We start from the raw sequence: 19,482 nt of genomic DNA, 5'->3' as shown, positions 1-19,482 counted from the left end.
GACTTGACATTTTCCAATAGAAAAATATTCCACTGGAAAAATCTCTGACCTGCTCTAGTTGAACATGCTCAGTTTAGCCACAGTTTGTATAAACTTTTGAAGATTTGCCCCTAAAGCTATTGGGGATGCTACATAAGAGCCAGATCCTGCATTCCTTCTGTATGCAAAATTCCCATTGAGATCAATGAGATTTTGATGGTGCAAGAAATGCAATAGTGGGCTCTATATATGCAATGTGTATTCATGTATAAAAAATGCAGCTTTTGAAATTGTATATGCAGCATCACTAAATATTCAACAGCCTCCTTAAAGCTGAATAAATAAATGTGGCTGTGTTTTGCTTCATTTTGTTAGGGTTTGTTTCATTAGGAAACATTTAAAAGGTTGTTCTTAAAGAACTGAAATCCTTGTATGTTTCACTTTCTGTGATGTATATTTGCATGTCTCCATGGTCTAGAATTTCTTTTCTTTACACCACAAAGCTAAGTTCCAAACCAGATATTTCTAAGTCTAGAAAGAAAACAGAAAGAGGTGTGGCAAGATCATTCCCTATCAGCTTGAACCACACATTGAGATTTCTGGTGTACATAAAAATTCCAGACTTAAGTCGCTTGCCTCTCCCTTCAAAAACATTTCCTGCATAGTTTTTTTAAAAAACAGAAAGTCTTTTTGGACATGAAAAGAGGGGGGACAAAAGTTCAACAAGAAAAAAAATAGATGCAACAGCTTATTGGGTCAGATCCTCAGCTAGTAGCTAGTAGCATAGCTCCACTGAAGTCAGTGGAAGTCAGTGGAGCTATGCTAATTTACAGCAGCTAAGGAGCTGGCCCATAGTGTCCCTAGTCTCTCACAGCTCCAAATGTTTTTTCTTGGGGAGGGATAACTCAGTGGTTTGAGCATTGGTCTTCTAAACCCAGGGTTGTGAGTTCAATCCTAGAGGGGTCCACTTAGGATCTGGGGCAAAAATCAGTACTTGGTCCTGCTAGTGAAGGCAGGGGGCTGGACTCAATGACCTTTTGGGGTCCCTTCCAGTTCTATGAGATAGGTATATCTCCATATATTATATTTTCTGTAGCAGGAAAAACTAAGTTAAAATTGGAGGGGATAAAAATAATTTATTGCAAATAGTTTGGCCTGATTCTCTTTTACACCAAGGCCCCTTTACACTACCAGAGTGGTATACAGGCACATTAGTATGAATGAGACTCAGGCCTATATATCTATATCACAATGGGCCAGATCCTGTTCCCACATTAGACAAGATCTCAACAGGAGCAATATTAACCCAAAGTGTTAGCGTGGCACTCTACTAATGTCAGAGTTACAAAGCTCCAGGGAAAACGGATTGCTACTCAAGATATCTTAATTCCTTCTGGCCCTTCAATAACCCTATAATATGATGGATTAGTACATGTGTTATGTGTAATGGCACAATACTCTTGGCCACAACAAGTCACTAAGCGGCCATAGAAAACAACTGAAGTGTCATTTTCATTTTTCTCCAAAGTAGCCTCTTTATTAAGACATTCTTCATATGGTCAACTTGCTTAGTCTTCAGATGCCATTGGGCCGATGAAAGGAAAGATGGGAACACAGCAAAATGTCTGTTGATATGGTACTTTGAGAAGTGGTGAAAATAGATGACGGGAGAGTTCCTTGCCCTATAACATGCAGCCCTAAATCTCTGCTAATCAGTTGACTATTTATAGTTGAAAAATGAACCCCAGCTTTCCTAATGGCCTTGGATGACTCAACTTCAAAGCATGCTGTTTATTCCATTATGAGGAATGATAGGTAGTATGAAAGGCCAAACCTATGAGCAAGAGGATGCAATTAAGAAATGGAAAATTAGATCTGTGCATCGCCTTTCATGCCAGATTTTCAAAAGGGCTGAGCACCCAACAGCTGCCATGTAAGCTCCCAAAATGAGTGGCCAGATTTTCAAAAGGGCTCATTGATCTTAACTGGGGCTAAGCAATTTTTAAAATCTACCCCCAGAGCAACTTCCAAAGTGCTAAAATTTTCATCTGCTTCTCTGATAGTGGAGGACCAACTAATAGAGGGGACACTTTTCTAACACTGTGTCTGATGCAGAAACTGAACAAAAGCCATTGTCCTAGAGACACTCAAATCCGCTAGGTCCAGAAGAAATTAAATGCAGGAGTTTTATGTGTTTCCCACAAGTCCATAGGTTGTTGAGTCAAAATTCAGGAATGATCAGCAAAATACTGGCCAAATGGGCGTCACACAGACACCACCAATCACAATCATGCTTGTAACTATCATACCAACAAATACTAGGGAGGGCCCACTTCTGGAAAGCATTGATGAACAGGCTTAAATCCATCACTATTCAGCAAAGCACTTGAGAAGAGCTAGGAAACCCTTGCTAGTTACTAAGGCTATGTCTACACTAGCATTTCTCTTGGTAAAACTTCTGGCGATCAGGAGTGTGAAAAAATACCCTTGTGACCAACATAAGTTTCACCAACAGAAGTGCCAGTGTGGAGTCTGTGGACAGTGCTATGGCAGCGGGAGATGCTTTCTCACCAACATAGCTACTGCTGCTCGTTGGGGGTGGTTTAATTATGCTGGTGGGAGAGCTCGGTATAGAACGGCTACACAGAAGACCTGACAGCACCACAGCTGCAGTGGTACATCTATACTGCTGTAAGATCTGTAGTGCAGACAGCCTTAGGCTGATACTCTGCCCTCAGTTCATCCTGTTCTGCCTTTGTGTTGTCGCTCACACAAGGTACTGTATATACTGTTGTACACTGCTAAGAGATTTCTGCCATGTCTAGGCACAATGGACTGAGTCAAGGAACATCAATCAGCCTCAGCTCTGAATTTTCTTAGTTATGTTACTGTACATTCCTTACACGGACAGAAGGAGACAGCATGTGCAAGGAACACAAAGAGAACACAAACCGCATCTAACATCTGGACATAACAGGCTGCAAAGTCCATTCGCCCTTTACTTGTTGCATTCTTTCAAAATGTATTTTGAAACTAGACATCACATTATTACCACGGGTTGCACCGTAACTGCCTTTTGATTAGAGTGAAGAAATAATAATTTTGGAGAACATTGTCCACTGTCTTTTGTCAGGTAATTGTGCCAACCCTAAATGAATATAGCCTTTGTTTTGAATCAGGGCAGAATGGATATTTGTTAAACGCTAGCCAGGGCACTTTCATTGCTGAACAGTGCACAGTGAGTTTGGCAAGTGAGTTGCAGTGTTAGCTGAAGCTCCTTTCAGTATCTGAGCACAAAGGTCTAGATTATTTATTGTCAGAGACCTTGCATACCCCCACCAGATCTACTGCTTCATAATGATTTATTTTTCTAGCCTTTAGGATTCTTAGAGTAATACAATGGTGTATACAAACCTTTAGGTAAGGCCCTAAAAGTATTTAACTTACACATGACCTTTGACTTGTATCATCACTGCTAAATCTTCTTTTATTTTTGTGCTAAACCATATTTATATATTTATGTGTGTGTGTGTATGATTAATAATTATATCCATATCTAGCTATATAAAATAGATCATTCCTAACGTGTTTCAGGTTTACAACATTCAGTGCAACATTTTGTACTAGTGGAAGCTGTAACGTTATTTTTAAAAAAGAAATCCAAAAGGTGAGATTGAAGATGAATTGAATGATACTAAATTTTGCCGGCTGCCCATCTTCTTCAGCTAAGGTGCCTGTAGCTCTCATTAACTAATGTGAATTACATATGTGCGTCCAGTGAAGAACACATAGTATGTGGCTTTATAAAAGGCTTTTGCGGAGTGGAAAATCAGTTGTTTATTTTTAAAGACGTAAACACAATGGTACTCCTGAAGTGTTCACATGGGATCCATAATCCATCATGCTGAGGGTGATGCCAATAAGAATGCTAAACAAGGCATGTTTAGAAACTCATTTCCTCTGGGTGTCTTCTCTTTTGGTCAATAACCACTTACATACTGTGTTCTCAGACAGCAAAAACACTTTGGGGCAGATTCTCAGCTGATGTAAATTGTCATAGTCCCATTGACTTGAGCTATGACAAATTACACCAGCTGAGAATCTGCCCCTTAATTCTGTAGCCTAAACCCAGGGCCCAATCCTGCATCCCTTAATCATTGGAGTATTCTAATCAAATTCACTAAGGATAGGTAAAGATCATAGCACATAACTACCAACTACAACTTACTTCAAAAGTAAGATTCTATCTCAATTTATCTGTGTCTTAACACACTTGAAGCGTGCAGTGTATCTCTCAGACAGCGTTCTCTGTTGCTTGTAGTCAATATTTACCATAACTCTTCTGGGGTTAGTAGTGCTAAGCCTCTAATAAATATTTAAAAACATAACGCTTTCCTGATAAATATTTACTAAAGATTTTCTGACAGGAAGCACATTGACATTTTTTTCTTAAAAAATAAAAAAATACTACTACAAAAACAAACAAAAAAAGCAACCTGAAACAAAAATTAGCCAAAGAGTTGGCAGAAAGGAACAGAAAAAAATGAACCATATGCCAACAAGGGAAGTACTACTTGGACTCTAAGCCTCATTCTACAGCACATTAGCTGATCAGCTGCAGAAAATAACGTTTAAAAGTGGGAGTAGGAAGAGTAACAAAGATTACAAAGTTTTGTGTATGAAATGGACCCAGAGCATCCAGTGCAGAGAAAGCAAATGAGAAACAGAATAGATGCAAAAGCAAAGATAGGAATCTGCTGAAATAAGTAGGTCTAATGGGTTGAAAGTATCAGCTTCTGCAGTGAGCCTGATTCTGTTCCCACTGAAGCCAACGGCAAAGTTCCCACTGACTTCAATGGGAACAGGATTGGGACCCATAGTAAAACATCTGCCGATAAAGTCATGTTCATTGGAAGGGAGTCTCCCTCATATAAGAATACTTTAAAGGCTTTTTAAAAGTCTCTCACATGAAACAGGACTGCCTAATTTCAAATCTACATTGTCAATCTGAAATCTTGACTTGAAATATCATCAGGACCATATTCTGCTACGGAGACTACACTGTAATTGCACTGACAGTAACTATATTATTTGCAACATACTTAGCACTGACTCCTATGCATTAACTATAGGGCATAGTACATATTCTGTCCTTTGTTTTATAAGTAGGTGAATGATTGTTAATAAGAAAACAAAAGTATTGAACAATATTCACCTTTAGTAAATTTCACTGGGTGAGTTAACCTATAATTTTTAACAATTCATTTTCCAGTATATTTATAAATCAACAATACATTAAATTTAATGCTCAAACAACCTCCATTTCCCACTGTGATACATCAAAGTTTATAAACTACAAAGATTTTTACAGCTCTTTTTGTAAGTGAGGGATAACGTGCTGCTAAACAGCATTTAGTAATAAAAAAAAATTGAGTTTCCTTTTAGTCACAGATATATGAACAACAACCATGTATTAATGTAACCTGAACAGCTTAAAAATATATTAATTATATATACGGGGGATGGGGCGGAATAACTACATTATTGAATAATACTCCTGGGGGAATTATGCGCCAAAAAATAAAAAATTCTGCGTACAATATTTTAAAATTCTGCACATGATATTTTAAAATTCTGCAAAATTCTGCATATTTTATTTGTCAAAATAACACAATAGAATCACGGTGGTTTCAATTATTTTGGTAATTTATTTAAACTACAATACCATGGATGGAGAATGGGAGTGGGGAGCATTGGAGAAAATCTCCAACCTCCCTGGCCTAACAGTAATGTAGCTAGGTTTGACCCTTTATTTCTAGGTATTAGTCAACAAATATGTGCAGCCATATGCTCAGTGTTACATCATAGCCAACTGAAGAGCAAGTGAGGGCTGGGGAATCAAACACAGTTTATATTGGCTACTGACCACCTCCAGATATGTCAGCACATTTTGATAAGAAAATTTTTCAGTTCAAAAATTTAGTTCAGTTCTAATCACTAAAGCACCATAAGCATTTATAAGGCCAAGCTGCCTTTACCCCACTTTGGCAATGTAAAGGAGCCTTAAAACTTTTACACCTGTTTTATACTCCTCAGGGAATTCACAAAGACAATGGAAACAATTCACTAAGCAGGCAGGCTGCTACATTCTGCTCTGCCTGAGAGGACAGAGCCTGCCCCACACTTGCCTCCTCAGAAACACCCCAACACCCTGCCACTCCATGCTGAGCATGCTGCAATAGCAAGCAAGAGGGACAAAGTGTCTCTCTCTCGCACGCATGACTGTCCAGCCCCCTCTCCCTGGCAGTGATTTACATCTCTACCGACTACTCCAGGTGCCTGAACCGACCTGCCTGCACTGCCAGGGAAGGGCGTGTGACCATTCTTGCGGCATTCCTTTGCTTCCCCATCAAAATTCATTTTTCTTCATGAAAACAAAGAAATCTGTGGGGGACATGAATTCTGCGCATGCGCAGTGATGCAGAATTCCCCCAGGAGTAGCTGGAGAATAACATTTTAGGCACCTAAATATATATTTAAACACTTTAATAGTGGTTTAATTTTAAGAGGTGATAAGAAGCCACAACAGCTACTAACTTCAGTGGGAACTACAACTGCTCATCATCTCTGGAAATCAGGCAATGTATCAAGATGCCTGGTGTAAGTGCTTAACTTTAGGCACGCTGGTTTGAAAGTGTTGGCCCTAATATTTAGCAATAGCCTCCGAGTTTATGAGCACAAATAATTGTGTGTGAAACGAATATCATTTAGATCTCTGACTACAGGACTGCGTCAGTAGATTGGATAGCTTAGCTGTTTAAATTACATAGACTGCATACACAATTATTTGTGCCCACAAACCTGGAGGTGCAAAATGGATTGTTGGTCCTAAGTACTACTTCTCTTTAGCTATTAAGCTCTTCTTCCTTGCTACAGGATCAGATTGATGCCTAGATACTACGAGTGGTGACTTTTCAGTATCTTAAAAGTAGCAGGATAGCTCACCGTCAGTGGGACTTCCCCTGTGCCGCATCACCTGGGGTAACCATTACCAGTGGGTTCCCGTTCCCACCTAGCTCTTTGATAGGGAGTGTGAAGCCAGCAGGGCTTTCCCTTCCCAGCAGCCAAGATCTTCAGGGTTATGCACGCAAAGTGTCCAATCCTACAAGATAATGATCACCCTCAACTCCCAAGGTGTTCCTCACCTTGTTTCTTAGCAGAGATAGGCCAGAACAATAAACCATGGACCAGATCCAAGTTCACATCTCAAATTTATCCCTATCGAGACACCCCCTATTACTAGGGTTTCTCTCTCTCTTTCTCCTTCATGGGAGAAGAACCCTCTGAAATTAAGCAGTTTTAATTATAGACTACATGAGACAGAGCCTTTTTGTAGTAAAGACTATTCTATAATAACACAGATAGGAAATTTCAGAAGCCCTCGATACTAGTTGCTGTGACTGGTTTTCTCCATAGGTTAATAGCTGGTTTTGATGTGTGTTTTGTGCCAGGACAATTCTTGAACAGCACATCAGAACTTTTAGGCAATACCCTGCACTAAAACAGTCTGTGTTTAACTTATATTAAAAACCCTCCACATCTATAATACCCTTCCAGAACTGCTCCCATCAGGACCTCCACCAGACTGCAGCTGGGTTATACCCTGCATATCCAGAATTACCCTTGAGGTACACAGATGAGCTTTATGAAAGGATTGCCAGTACTACAGTACATATTTGATTGAGAAGGGCCTAGCAGGGGCAGTTAAGGGCCACTGATCCCATCCCTATCCATGGAGTGTATGAAAAGATGTACAGAGGGCTTTTGTTTCCTTGAAGAGTTTTTGAACCTTCTCCAGTTTAGGGTTGTAGCAGTTAATATTATCTTTCTCCTTGCCTGCCAAGTTTACCTGTACCTTTTACCCTTCAGCTGACAGCCACGTTAAAAATAACCACCCTAAACTGCTTCCAGTTCTATGGGCCTTTCTCCTTTGGGACACAGTAGCCCTGAGTGCTTTAAACTATTTTGTTAGAAACTGAAAGTTTTAACAAAAGTTTCTGAAAAAGCCTTTTCTTCCCAACCCAAATCTAAATACAAGCTGTCCCCTAACAACAAGAAACAAAGAACTTTGTTTGTGACAGGCACTTCCATTATTCTGCAAAGGTCAAGATTTGCTTCGTTGACCTGAATAAATCATGAATACTTAGCAATTTCATTTTCACCATTTCTTACCTTACACACCTAATGTATGCAAGAATTCTAAAGCCTGTAATTTCACTGAAAGGTGCCTGCTAAGAAAATCCCAAGCTTTCTGCATGCAACCTCTTTCCCTAAGTGTATTTAAAAGGTACTTAATATACACAAGCCAGAGAAGGAATAATATGTGTTCTCTTCCTTAAATCCTTATGTGTTATTTAACCTAGAGATCGGCCAGTGTTTGGATATTTATTATTATTTATCTGTATTGCAGTAGTGCCTAGGAGCCCTAGTCCTGCACCAGGACCTCATTGTGCTAGGTGCTGTACAAACACAGAAAGAAAGATGGCATTTGTGAAGTATCTATAACTATTGTGGAACAGTACATCCTGCTAATTAATTAATCACAACAAATCACATAACTATAACTTTCATTAAAGTTATTTCACATTAAGCCATTTTGTACGTTTTGCAGGGTTAAAACAGTTCTTTTGAGCCAAGAGATATTGTTAGATTTAGGGATTTTCCTCCCTTTCAAACTTTTTAAGATAAGGATCATCTTTTTGGAGATCCAGAATAACAATCTCAAAGTTGCAGTGTGATTCAGTGAGGAGTCTCATGTCTAAGCAAGGCCTGAACAGTTCGTGCTCACTGCTACAACATATAAATACAGGCCAACTAATTTTGATTTGCATTCTTTTGCCTTGACTTTCCCCTCTCTCACCAGTCATAAAGCTGTTTTTATTCTGGTGTGATAGCATCAGCTGTCCCAGATTCCAAATCTAGTGGGTCAGTAAAGAGGTCAAGACTTCCTATCCTGTATAAATCTGATGTACGCTGACTTTTGCCATCCGCTGACAGTACAACACATTATTTAACTTTCTGTATGTATTTCAAAGCCACTTCCCTAAGAGACGTTGAAAGTGCCTCCATGAAGTCTATGTCTTTTTCTGTGTTACTATAGCTTGATCCTAAATAAAGGACATTTTTGACTTGCACGTTAAAGAATATTTCAAAATCTCTAAAACGGAGGTAATTTTGCCAACTGTAAGTGGTACTGAAGTGGCAAATTTTTGGATCTCTTCCTGTTGCAGTTGAAGGAGTAATCAAGCAACAGAAACTTCTTGTGATCAAACAGAACCTTCTTGTGATACATTTGCTGCTCCATGCACTTCACATGAGCACTACAGCTATCATATACAAGTAGGGAATTGATTCAAAAAATCTTACACCAATCTACACGAACATTGCCTTTATCAGAGATCTCCTAATGCTTTCTGGAAGCTACACAAAACATTTAAACTTTCTGATATGAACCCCATGGATATTTAACTATCCAGGAATTTTTAAAAGTGCACTTAAGCGTCTCATATTTTTTAGCATTCTCTTTTGTGCCAGTATGCTTCATGTTTTCATGGTCCAGAGTCTTCAGTATTATCCTCTACTAATTCAAACTAGTGGGGCATGGAATGTTTAACCTCAAAAATCCAATAGTGTGGCTTGATATGTTCCAGACATTTTTCAGGGTTTTCCCCCACAAATCGGCCAACACTGTGTCTTTATATAACTATGTTTAAAATAAAGTGTAAAGCAAGGTTTGCTTTACCAATTACATTGCCCAATCTTGGCTGTAACAGCTAAGGCCCTGATTTTGCAAACACATGAGCATGTGCTTGGCTTTAAACATGTCTACAAGTGTTTCCAGGATTGGGGATTAAATTGGCAATTGCCAAGCTGTAATTAAGTATTAAAGAGAGGCTACCTTTGTCCTAAAATCAAATGGAATTGTGTCTTGCAAAAATCAGCAAGAAATGAATTTGCAGTTATTTTACTAGAAAGCCTTTTCAAGCTTGGTTGGCAAATTAAAGTCCATCTGGCCATAGGGTGACCAGATGTCCCGATTTTATAGGGACAGTCCCGATTTTTGGGTCTTTTTCTTATATAGGATCCTATTACCCCCCACCCCCGTCCCGATTTTTCACACTTGTTGTCTGGTCACCCTAATCTGGCCAATATAACTCCCTTTGAACTATTTGACTGCAGTCTATTCTCTGTATTAAAATCAAATCAAACCATATCTTGCAGCAGCAGTTGCTAAGTTTGTAAAACTCTAGAGATTGCAATTCAGCCTACTCTGGCGTGGCTGGTAAATTAAACTGTTGCTTGCCTTTCTGGCAAAGATAACTTCCTTTGAATTACATGACTGTAGTTGAAAGGCTCATATGAAAAACCTCCCCTCCCTAGTCACCACAGACCTTTGATCAGAGCAACAGACAATACATCCAAACTGAGGCCCAGCATCAGCTCCTTCTCGATGGCATTTTTTGTGTGGCTCACATCAAATAGGCCCCCACAACCCTCCCTTCTAACATCCTCAGTTCTATTGCTATGCTTGGCCACTTCTCCTCCCACCTGTATCTAAGGCAGCTCAGTTCTCTTTGCAACTCCCACTCAACCCCTTTGGTCAGCCCTCCCCTGTGACTGGCAAATCAACGCTATAGTACCTGATGTCACACAGCCCTCCCTTAACCTCCACTGTACTTCTCACCTAGCAGGTAGGAAATCACACATTTACTTACCCACGTAGCATGCCTACTCGTCACAGACTTCTGGGAAATAGGATTGTTTCCAACCTGTGAACGCCTCTTCTCATGAGACTCCCAGACCCAATTCTAGACGATGGGCTTTAGGCCTTGGCTACACTTGCAGATGTACAGCGCTGTGAGTTAAACCTGACTTCGTGCAGCTGAGTAGGGAAAGCGCTGCAGTCTGTCCACACTGACAGCTGCCCAGGGCACTGTCGTGGCCACATTTGCGGCAATTGCAGCGCTATTGGGAGCGGTGCATTATGGGCAGCTATCCCACAGAGCACCTTTTCCCATTCTGGCGCCGTGGGTTGTGGGAAGGGGGCGTGGGTGCGGGGCATTCTGGGTCCTGTCCCAACGCCCCGTGATGCATCGCTTTGCATCCCAGAAATCCCTTTGTTTCCGTTCACCTTTGGCGCCATCTTTCAACGGTTTCTGTGCAGCGCGATCTGTCTGCGGGAAATGGAGCCCGAACTGCTGAGGCGTATGCTGACTTATCTCGCCAACACGTTACGTTTGGTTGTCTAACTATTCCTTAAGATCCAAAGTGACAGTGAGAGTGAGGGTGAGGAGTCCGACGATGCTATCGAGCCGCGTAACGCGTACGACACGAAATTGCTTGTGGCATTCACGGACATGCTCAGCACCGTGGAACACCGCTTTTGGGCTCAGGAAACAAGCACCGAGTGGTGGGATCACATCGTCATGGAAGTCTGGGATGACAAGCAGTGGCTGCAGAACTTTCAGATGAGAAAAGCCACTTTCATGGGACTGTGTGAGGAGCTCGCCCCCACCCTGCGGCGCAAGGACACGAGATTGAGAGCTGCCCTGCCAGTGGAGAAGCGGGTGGCTATTGCAATCTGGAAGCTGGCAACTCCAGACAGCTACCGGTCGGTCACAAACCAGTTTGGAGTGGGAAAGTCAACCGTTGGAATCGTGTTGATGCAAGTTTGCAAGGCCATTAATCGCATCCTACTCAGAAGAACCGTGACTCTGGGTAACGTGCAGGAAATAGTGGATGGCTTTGCACAAATGGGGTTCCCTAACTGTGGAGGGGCGACAGATGGGACGCATATTCCTATTCTGGCACCACCCCACCTAGCATCCAAGTACGTTAATCGGAAGGGGTATTTCTCTATGGTTCTCCAGGCGCTTGTGGATCACCGTGGGCATTTCATTGACATTAACGCAGGCTGGCCCGGAAAGGTGCATGATGCACGCATCTTTCAGAACACTGGCCTGTTCAGGAAGCTGCTGGCCGGGACTTTTTTCCCAGAGCGGAAGATCACAGTAGGGGAAGTCGAAATGCTCATTGTGATCCTTGGAGACCCTGCTTACCCGTTAATGCCGTGGCTCATGAAACCCTACACAGGGAGCCTTGACAGCAGCAAGGAATGGTTCAACTACAGGCTGAGCCAGTGCCGAATGACTGTGGAGTGTGCTTTTGGCCGTTTAAAGGGCCGCTGGTGATCTCTGTATGGGAAGCTGGACTTGGCCAAAAACAGCATCCCCGTGGTTATATCCGCGTGCTGTACCCTCCATAATATTTGTGAAGGGAAGGGTGAAAGATTCAGTCAGGCATGGACCTCCGATGTTCAACACCTGGAGGCTGAATTTGCACAGCCAGAGAGCAGGGCTATTACAGGGGCCCAGCGCGGGGCTGCAAGGATTAGGGATGCCTTGAGGGAGCAATTTGAGGCTGAAAACCAGCAGTGATATCTGGTGCCCTGCACGGGAGTTAAGTGCAGTAGTTCCAATCTTTAGGAATCAGTGTTTGCTAAGCAGACAAGCAGACTTGCAGTGCCTGTTTATTTCCTGGGCTAAGGAGTCTTTTACTTTATGCAATAATAAAGAATGTTTTCAAAGCCAAAAAATCCATTTATTGAAAAGAAAAAAAAATTATTTATTGAAAAGAAACAAGGGGGTGGATTGGGGAACGGTACAATCACAGATTCACGTATGTCCTGTCTGGTGTGCTGTGCAGTGAGTGCTGCACTTCAGGATAGCTATACTGCATGGTGATGGGGGTTGAGTGCAGAGGGTAAGGGTCGTGGTTTTCAGGGCTGGGTGGTGAAGATACTGGTGTTGGAGGCAGCGGGTGGCGTGAAGAACACGGAAGTTGGGGAAAGTGGGTTGGAGGTGACAGTGGGGCACAACGGAAAGAGTTTTGGGACAAGGGCTGTAGGGGGGGTGGCGTTTGCGTTTGCGGTACTGCTCCTCTTTCTGCATGGCTACCAGCTCCTGAATAGCATCTGCTTGGCGCTCCAGGATGCTTATGAGCCAATCCGTGCTTTGCTGCTGGTGCGCGGTGCTTTGCCGCCTGTGTGCTGCGTTTTCCTGGCAGATCCTGCTTTCTCTCTCCCTCCAGTTCTGTGCTTTCTCATTCTCTTTAATAGATTGCCGCATCACTTCTTGCAGCATGTCTTCTTTGCTTTTTCGCGGTCTCTTCCTGAGTCTTTGCAGTCTCTGAGCAGGCGATAAGAGGGACGGCTGAGGTCTCAAGGTTGATGCAGCTGTATAGGCAAAATGCAACATTTAACAGAGGCAGCATTGTTTATACCAGACAGAGTAATGATTCCCCCCGCACTTAAGGAGTAGAAAACACACAGGGTCTACACAATAGCATAATTTTCCCGTCCGAAACAGAGCACACATATCCCATGGGAGCCTCAAAATGGTGAGTAAGGGGGACTGATTGTTTCAGGGCTGCACTGTCCTCTGGGTTTCTGTGCCTTGGGGAGAGCCAACAGCTTCAGGGGGCACCTACACTGAACACTGTCCCAACATTTTCCACAGGAGTTCGTCCTGGACGATATCTCGCTGCTGAGGGTGACCTGGGAAGCAAGGGAGGGTCTTCTACTGCAATGCGGCTTCCGCCCTAGCCCATATGCAGCTTGCCTGTGTGCAGCAATGGTCCCCCCGCCCCTCGCGGAACAGTGGCGCGGACACGTTAGCCTGGCTGGGACAAGGACCACGGTGGCTCTCCCGATAAACCTGCGCAAGCGCATTGCACACGTTCTGGATGAGACATTCGAGGAGATTACCGAGGCCGATTACCGCGATGTGATAAACCACAACAATGCACTATTCCGCATCTAGGCATGCATGCCTAACCCTCCTCTCCCAAAGAGCCCGCACCGAAAAAATTCCTTCCCGAAAAAAAACCCGCTTACCGGGAACCTGCTCTTCTGTTTGTCCTCCACCAAGTACCGGCCGCTGCGACTGGCTACCTTTCTCCTGGCTCGAGAAGAGCTCCTGGCTGCATGGCTCCAGGGATTCCGGGGTATCTCCATCTGGCCCACCGCCATCACTCCCGTTTTCCTCCTCCTCTTCCTCCTCCCCCCGCAACACCGGCTCTGAAGTGTCCATGGTGGTGCTCGGAGTTGAGGTGGGGTTAACCCCAAGTGTCGCATCCAGCTCTTTGTAGAATCGGCAGGTCGCAGGGGGAGCACCCGAGCGGTCGTTTGCGTCGCAGGCTTTGCGGTAGGCACTCCACAGCTCCTTCACTTTAATCCTGCACTGCAGGGCATCCCGGTCATGGCCCCTTTCCATCATGTCCTTTGATACCTTCCCGAAGGTATCGTAATTCCTATGGCTGGAGCACAGCTGGGACTGTACAGCTTCCTCCCCCCAAACACAGATGAGGTCCAGCAACTCGCCATTGCTCCATGCTGGGGCTCGCTTGGCGCGTGGAGGCATGGTCACCTGGAAAGATTCGCTGATAGCACTCCATGCCACGCCAGGCTGAGCAAACAGGAAGGGGATTTTTAAAATTCCCGGGGAATGTAAAGGGTGGGTCACATGGTTGGTTACCTGAGGCCAGGGCAGTAGAGTTTGAACTGATGACCAGAGTGGCTAGAACAGGCATTGTGGGATACTGCCGAATAATTCTGGAGGCCAGTCACAGCGCATTGGGCGGCCACACTGGCGCTGCAGCGCTGCAGCGGCAGCACAATATATGCTATTCCTCTCGGGGAGGTGGAGTACATGCAGCGCTGCAACCACGGAGATAAAGCGCTGCAAATGCCTTGCCAGTGTGGACGGGGAGTGAGTTACAGCGCTGGGGGCGGCTTTACAGCGCTGTAACTCGCAAGTGTAGCCAAGGCCTTAGATTCGCTTAGACAATCACACAAACTTTTATATGGAATCTTTTGAGATTCATCCATCACTAGTAGCAAACTTGTGAAATTAAGCTCAGCCTATACTTTTAAAGTGTAAACAATGCTATAGAATTGGTAGTAAATACTAACTCTGAAACAATAATATTCAGTCATAGGTTTCAGAGTAGCAGCCGTGTTAGTCTGTATCCGCAAAAAGAACAGGAGTACTTGTGGCACCTTAGAGACTAACAAATTTATTAGAGCATAAGCTTTCGTGGGCTACAACCCACTTCTTCGGTTGTAGCCCACGAAAGCTTATGCTCTAATAAATTTGTTAGTCTCTAAGGTGCCACAAGTACTCCTGTTCTTTTTATTCAGTCATAAGCATTCCGAATTTTAAAAAGCTTAAAAATGTTAACTGTAGATTCTACAACTTTATTCAAGAGATTTAATTTTGGGAATAGCTGTTAAGGGACAGCTTTGGTCCAATTATGGTCAGTAACATTTCAGACTTTCTGACTATAAGCCACAGAAGTCTGAAATGCTACCTGTGACGCCCACAAACAATTCAGGAGAATGGGTTGCTTTTAGGAATCAAATAAAGAGTTTGGGTGCCATCTAGAGGCAGCTATTGATATAAAACGTTTTAAAACCTTTATTGTGCAGTCACTGTACACAATGACTATAGATAATACGTGCAACACAGCGAACAAAATCCATGACTCGAAATGCTTCATATCTAAAAGGAAGTTCAAAAGGATTTATTTCCCAAAGGTTCTTACTGCTGTACAAAACTGATATCCGGTTACGAAGAGATACCATAGTACAATTTAGTTGTTTAGATCAGTGGTCTCCAAACTTTTTTGATTGCGCACCCCATCAGTAAAAAAATTTTGAGCACGCACCCCCTGCTCCCGGCAAAAAAAAGCAAAAAATAAAGATAAAAACGTTGCTCGGACTCCCGGCCGAACTGCCGAAGGGGAAAAAAAAAAAAAGTGGCGCTGCTCTGGGGGTGCTCCTCCTGCCACGCACCCTGAAGGATCCTCTTGCGCACCCCTTGGGGTGCGCGCACCCCACTTTGGAGACCACTGGTTTCGATGTATAGAGGTGATAACAAGGTGCCCATCCTTATCCTTGCCATAATATAAAAATAAAGCACAACAATTTAACAATCCACCACAAATTCCTCTCCCCTTTGAAGAATTCCCCACCCCTGCAATTTCAATTCCTCTTTCAAAAGCCTGTGGAGACTAAAATAAATATTGAGGTTCAGATCCTGGTCCCCTATTCTGCTCTGGCAGTGGGAAACAGGTGGAAAGTCAGCTTAACTGGCTGGTTGGGGATTCCTCTGGCATACAGGGAATATTGAAGGCATGGCCAGGAGAAAAAGGCAGGGCTGGAGCATTACAGCACTCTAGTGATCCCCAGCTGTCCTCTGGGGGACTGTTACCAGCCAGTGCAACTTCAAGCAGCCCTTAGCTGCTCTAAGTTGTTCTGGGAGCTGAACTGACCCCACCCTCATCAGCTATACCAACTGCAACTGATGATTCAGCCCTCTGACTATGGGAGTGTGGTGGGTTTTGCTTGTTTTGTTGTTTTGTCATTTATGTCAGTCTGTGGAATCTTAAGAGGATGTCACTAACCTTAAATTCCAAGACCTTCCTCACTATGGAAAGCCCAAGAAAACAAACATTGTGCAGGGGTTCTCCATGTGATTTTGGATTGCAGAATCCTCATCCTCCCCACCATCCTCATGTTTTTGCACCACAACTGTGGGCCCTCCTGTGAGGGGTGGAAGGGATTTCCACATTGAATCCACAGTCGCAGATCCATCATACTTGCCTATTGCTTTACCCTGGCTCAGAACAACTCATTGTGGCACCACAGGTCGACCCATCACAAAGCACAACTATAAACAAATATCCATCCCACCCCTTCCCCCACCATGCTGACTCTCTACTCTGTAACAGAACACTAGTTCCTCTCCCTTTCTATCCCTACATGCTGGTGGAGTTGGGAGAAGGATTTGGCTCATATTTATTAAAATCTTTTTTTACATGGCTTTTCTAGCAGAAACCCCTTAGAGACTATGAGCTGGATTCTGATTCATGTGCACAGCATGGCAACAATATCATGCTCATGCACTGCAATGGAATGTGTGTGTGTACACTTTCCTTTCCACTCTGTAAAGGAAGCACATTTGATACATTGGAACTAACCCTATGGTAGTTTACTGACTTCAGTGAAAGCTGTGCATCTGCATCTGAGGCACTTAATGATTATGACAAAGTTAAAATGTGATACAAGTGAAACCCAGTTACTTCATTTTTATTCAGTAACAACCAGGCACTACCAGAGATTATAAAAAATCATCAAAACATCTTAAGTATGTTTTTTTCCCCCTTATATTTATGACAAACTTGATAAATCAGCTGATGGTTTTCTTCTTAACCTTATTTATTATTTATATTAAGGTAGCACTACTTATTTTAAGGCCCTGATTGGGATCTAAGTCCCACTATGCTGGACACTGTACAAACATAGGCCCTGTTCCTGCAAAGTCAGTCCATAATTGGGGGGGCATGGATCAGCATTCACGTCACACTCCCCAGCAGTACCAAGCCCAGGCTGGGGAAGCTAATGATCCAAACAGCAACATACAAAGAATGGGTACAGGGAGACAATCAGATATATACATTTGCTATATTTCAAAGATCAGTAACTAAATATCAAAATACCTCAACTGCCCCTCAGTCTAGGTATTTAAATGTTGACTGATTTCTTGTAAGCATCATAACAGAAGTCTCAGAAGGATTCAGGTGAGGAGAAAGTAATAACCCTAAGGATCATTTGAGAGTGGGTATTCCATGTATAAGGAGAGACAGGGAAGAATGCATGAAGACATATTTTGGAGGCACAGTTAGGACAAAAAACTTGAACTTGGTACAATGAAGGAGGGGGAGCAGGTGGAGGGATTCAATGAGGTGGGTGAAATGGATAGCTTCAGGAAAAGAATGCTAATGTTAAACTTTTTGTTTAGAATAGAGAAGAAATGTGTGTACCAGCAAGGTCAGAGTGAAAGAGGTGTAAGTAACAAAGACAGGAGATGGTGACAACCTGTATAAGAGGTTTAGCTGTCTGGACAGAAAGAAAAGTGGAGCTTTTAGAAATGTTATGGAAGAAGAAGTTGCAAGTTTTGGAGGCAGCCTGGCCGTGCAGAATGAGACAGAGAGGAGTCAACAGAAAGAATGGTGGTAGTCAGCAGTGACAGAGAATTGTGGGGGAGTAGAAAGAGCTTGGGAGAGATCGGGGGTTCCATTTTAGTCAAATTCAAGGGAGGGAAGCAGCAAACAAAACATAATGATTTAGATCTGCTGTGGAATTTAGCTTAGCTATGGCAAAAGAAATGTGATGCTGGCAAAAATAAACAACACACTGGGCTCAATAACAATAAATAATTGCGGAAAATGAATGGAATTTCAACAGAAGTTGGAAATGGAATTCTTCAAAAACTTGAAACAAAATGTTGAGGAAAGCCCTATAAAACTTAACCTCAACAGATGAAACACAGTAAAATAAACTAAAAACAAGTACAATGATATCATGCAAGTCTGATAAGATACCTCTTAGCATACTGAGTTATACTCTAAAACATATGGCCCCAATTATAAAAAGATTTACATACATGCTTAACTTAATGCATATGAACACCCCCAATGACTTCAACAAGGCTACTCAGAGGATAAAATTAAGCATATGCCTAAATCTTTGCAGGATTGGTGCCTAAGAGACCAATCTTGCTCCCACTGATGTCAATTGGAGTTTTGCCATTGACTTTAGTGTGAACAGCATCAAGCCCCGCAGAATATTATTTAAAAAAAAATAAGTTGCAACTACTTATATCTGTCTAGCTATCTTATGTTTTTATGTAGCAGTTATCACATGTATAAGGCCACTGTTCTGGTACCACCTACCATGTACTTAATTTTATGCCCATGGGTAAAGTTAAGCATGTGTGTATTTGCAGGAACAGTTCCTAAATTAGGAAAACAAGGTAAAAATCTCCTTTCTCTATTGTTACCAGATCTGCCCGTTACTTTGGGGTATGCTCATTTATTCGGGTTACTCTTGGGGGGGGGGGGGGAGTCTGTAATTCTATCAATGTACTGCTTGTGTCACTTGTGTTTTCATATGGAGCTCTACTTCTCCCTTACGCAAGTCCCCTCCCAATGGAACTATCCTGCAGGACCTAGGTTCCCTAGGGCTGGGTTTCTCTAGCCCCAGCACACACACACACACACACATAGGGTTACCATATGTGGAGTGTCCCAAAAGAGGACACTCCACGGGGCCCCGGCTCCGCCCCCCGCCCCGCCCACGCCCCCGCCCAAACTCCGCCCCCTCCCCCAAAGTCCCCGCCCCAACTCCACCCCCTCCCCTGCTTCCCGCGAAAATTTGATTCGCGGGAAGCAGGCAGCAGGTAAGGGGGGGGGGGAGAGGGAGAGGGAGGTGAGGCGGCGCGGGCCAGCCCCCGGCCGAGCACCCCCCGGCCGCCCAGCACCGCCGGCGGCCCGGTGCACCCCCCGGCCGCCCAGCACCGCCGGCGGCCCGGTGCACCCCCC

Source organism: Terrapene carolina, unplaced genomic scaffold, assembly GCF_002925995.2.
Source record: "Terrapene carolina triunguis isolate 2854851 unplaced genomic scaffold, T_m_triunguis-2.0 Scaffold66, whole genome shotgun sequence".
Classification (NCBI taxonomy): Eukaryota; Metazoa; Chordata; order Testudines; family Emydidae; genus Terrapene; species Terrapene triunguis.
Note: the sequence above shows the minus strand (reverse complement) of the source record.